We start from the raw sequence: 4389 nt of genomic DNA on the forward strand, positions 1-4389 counted from the left end.
AGAATATGCACGATTCCAACACAGTACGAGTCAACGATCTGTCTTACAAGTGAGGACCAAGCTCAACTACCGCGCTGTTCTGCCTGTCAAGAAACGGTAGGTGGAAACACTGCTTGGCGGGGATTTACAAAAGCGCAGGCTAACAATATACCGAGTGGTCGGAGTTTCATTTACACAGCTTGAGTGTGTGAAGTTCGGTGTGTGGGTTCGATTGGGCGTTATTGAATGGTGCGCTTTGAAAAGCTATCAATACTGGTATCAATGGGCATCGTCGCTGTGGCTTGATAGCGCATAACAGGCCAACCGGCAGTGCGAGCAAGGGACAAAACAGGAAGTGAGAGGGAGGTAGGGAGAGGGAGGGGGGACGGGAAGGGGAAAGAAGGAGAGAAAGGAAGAGATAAGGAGGAAGAGAGAGAACGGGGTCAGGGGGGGGGGGGGGGGGGAGACGAGGCAGAGTGAAAGGGTTTATCCTTTTATTGGTTTTTCTTTTCGGTGGTTTAAAAAAAAGATTATGGGTCGGGGGGTGTCCGTGTATGTGTGTGTGTGTGTGTGTGTGTGTGTGTGTGTGTGTGTGTGTGTGTGTGTGTGAGTTTGTGTATGTGTGTGTATGGGGGGAGGGTAGGTGTGGGTATACGTATAGGGATACATGTGTGTATGTGTGTGCGTGCGTATGTGTGCCTGCATGTGTGTTTGTGTTGTGTGTGTGGGTGTGTGCTCTATTTGGGGCCGCCGACAGGAGGAGAAGCTAATCATCGTTCATTCTTTAACGTTGTCGGACCAGCTCTGTCTGGATTGAAACTGAAGATTTTGTAAATAAAGCGCATATGGCAATTTACATAGAAGGCTGAAAGCCGATACTGATAAGGCCAAAAAAAAAAATAGGTCTGTTTACGGTAACATAGGCCAAAAAAATAGGGTCGGTAGGTCGGGATGTTTTTTTTTGTTTTTGTTTTTTTTTTCCCCAAAAAACCATATTTTTACGTTATTTTGCCAAAAAAACAAGATTTTTTTTTTTTTTCCCCAAATGCCAAAAAAAAGTCTAGGGTCGCGCGAAAAAAACTAGGGTCGGTCGGGTTACCGTAAACAGACCTATTTTTTTTTTTGGCCTAAGTACAATTCCACCTGCGCTCACCCAGCTGATTTATCTATGTTCGGCTGGATAAAATCAGAAATCTACTTCTGCCCAGTACACGTTCAGATTAAACTGGAATTCTCATCTGAACCAGATAAAGTACAAACCAGTATCTAACACCAACAAGTCCATTTTTGTTCTGTTGAGATTTATCCAAGCGGAGCGCGGGCGGAGCCCGCGCGTAGCGAGGTAGTTTTTTTTTTCATCTCCCAGCACTGAAAATTTTTTTGCCAAGTGGTGTCTGTCTGGACATTGTTCTAGAATTCATCTTTTAGCACAATATTAGCGACACTGTTTGGACAATTCTATTAAAATTAGGCGTACAAACTGATTTTGTTTCGGGGAATCCTCTCAGAGGATCAGAATTTTCATATAATATCATCGGAAGCTGTTACAACGGGAAAATGTGAAACTTTTGTCACTTTTTAACATGGAATTTCATCTTTGAGCGTTTCAAGCGGACTTTAATAAAATAGTTATTTGCGAATTAAGCAGCGGAAGACACTCACCGGTTCAACATGTGTATGGTCATTAAACCTCAAAACATTTCAGTAAGTGGTTTAGACAAACACCTCGGACATGTGAGGGTGACTGGTTTGTAGCTGAAGAGTTTTTTTCTAAAGTGTGTTCTAAATACAAATGACGTACTGGTAATGATGTAATGAGTTGTTCTAATCTTGTTCTTGGAACTCTTGCTGTTCCAAGCTTGTTCTTAGCAAGTCTTGGTGACGAGAACAAAGACTATCAATGAAATCTTTAGAAATAACCTCTGACAACGACGACGATGACGACGACGACGACGATAACAACAACAACAACAAATGACATCGACGACGACGACGACAACAACAACAACAACAACAACAACAACAACAAAAACAACAACAAAAACAACAACACGAGAACAACAACAATCACGACAACGAACATGACAACAACAACACCAACAACTACGACGACAACTACAACGACTGGGTTATGATGACATCACCAATGATTTAAAGGCCGTTAAAAAATCGTTAAATCCTATTTCTTCACTGATTCTTATGAAATTTTAAAGGTAGGTTTGTTGTCCCCAACTTATTTTCACTCCATACTTTTCCAGAAGAAAAACATAATTTTGGCAGTTAAAAACCGTTAAATTTCAATTCTTCACCGATATTTATGAAATTTTGTGGGTAGGTTCGTTGTCCCCAACTGATTTTCACTCTATACTTTTCCAGAAGAAAGACATAATTTTGGCAGTTAAAAACCGTTACATTTAAATTTTCACCTATCTTTATGAAATTTAGTGGGTGGGTCCGTTGTCCCAAACTGAATTTCAAGACAAACTATTCCAGTCAAAAAAACTTATTTTTGGCAGTTAAAAACCGTTAAGTCTCAATTCTACACCGATATTAAATGACATTTTGTGGGTAGGTTTGTTGTCAGATTTGACATGATGGCAGAATTGAAAGTGTGAGATATCCTGATGTTTCACAATTTATGCTGCATAATTCAGCCCCATAGGCGCTTGAATTTTAGGTGGAGTTGGGTTTTTTTTCAGCCCAAACCAGTAACCCCCACATGGTTTTCATGTCCCTTTCTGAGAGACTTCAAGAAGTTTCAATTTGACGTCATGATTAGCCTGCCGCATTAGCAAGTATGAAAACACGTCATCGATGACACATTTTAAGACAGAGAGAGAGAGAGAGAGAGAGAGAGAGAGAGAGAGAGAGAGAGAATCATGTACACACAGATGGACGACTTCGCTTGGGGTATGTACTGCCCGGCAGTACACATCTACTTAATTTATATTTGGCTGGATACAATCGGAAATCTTCTTCTGCCTAGTACATGGTAAGATATAACTGGAATTCTGATCTGAACCGGAAAACCAATAAAAATCAGTATCGAACACCAACATTCCATTTATGTGATATTGAGATCGCATTTTTATGAACAAATGTCAGCCATTTGAGTTCAGAATTGTGAATATATCCAGCCAGATTGGGAATCTAGCAAGTTCACAGTCTCAGCCTTGACGTATATAATCTACACGAGGTCACGATCGACCTCTCCTCTAAGATATGAATGGGACTGGAATGATGTGATCCAGGACAGAGGTCTAGAGGTTTTATCAGTGCCGAAACCGGCCACACATCTGTCTTGTCTGCTGCGAGATATATCTCCCTCTGTGTGCCCTAAATCGGGACTTGGACTGGATAAGAAAAGGTTACCAGGGTCGAATTCAAGAACAGTGCCCGAATTCACTATGTATGTCAACAGTCTGACATTTTATTATGTCCCTTGAACATGCTGAAAATTGCTCAGGGATAAATCAATTTCACAGTCAAAGTTATCGCATTTTACCACGATTTCGCCTCAGTTACAATAAACTACTCTCATAGTTCTCTATGTCTGAAAAGTTTGGTGCCTTACAACACCTTCCTCAGTTCAATCTTGGAGACTGTTCCTAACATTTACCTCGATAAGTGCATGCAATGTACTCTGTGATGTGTATGTTTTGTATGTATCGGTCAACGATTATCAGCGAACACATACAAATGTTGATTTTTGCAAGACAAATTTCATATGTAAATTGAATCCATTTACATACTTATTGCAAGAGTTACTTTGGATTGTTTCTGGTACATTACATCTTGTCTGTCTGTCCGTCTGTCTGTCTGTCTGTCTGTCCGTCTGTCTGTCTGTCTGTCTGTCTGTCTGTCTGTCTGTCTGTCTGTCTGTCTGTCTGTCTGTCTGTCTGTATGTATGTATGTATGTATGTCTGTCTGTCTGTCTGTCTGTCTGTCTGTATGTCTGTCCGTCTGTCCGTCTGTCTGTCGGTCTGTCTTTCTCTGTGAAAAAAACAATTAAAAGAATAAACACAAATTAAATGAGCATTTGATATATAAATCGATACACAAATCGCAATCTTTATTTATGTGCATGTTTGCTATTTTGTTTGTCCGTTTCTTTTAGATCTTTGACATTTTTGGGGGGGCCAGGACAGTCAGAATACAGAACAAAGCATTTCGTATTGCGCAAAGTTTGGAATTCGCCCTGATAGTGCGTTTACAAAAAGACACCCATTCTAATCAAGCACACAAAACATACACATATTTGGAACAAATCAACAAAATCATGTCAAATGCGCAGTTCTCTTTCAACTACAAAAAAAACCGTGACCCGACAGGCTTTACTTCAGACGAGATTAAACAGCTAGTGAAGATTTGAAAGTTTGGACTACTCTTTACGTCACCGCTACTTAATTC

The sequence above is a fragment of the Littorina saxatilis genome, linkage group LG16, assembly GCF_037325665.1.
Source record: "Littorina saxatilis isolate snail1 linkage group LG16, US_GU_Lsax_2.0, whole genome shotgun sequence".
In the NCBI taxonomy this organism is placed as follows: Eukaryota; Metazoa; Mollusca; class Gastropoda; order Littorinimorpha; family Littorinidae; genus Littorina; species Littorina saxatilis.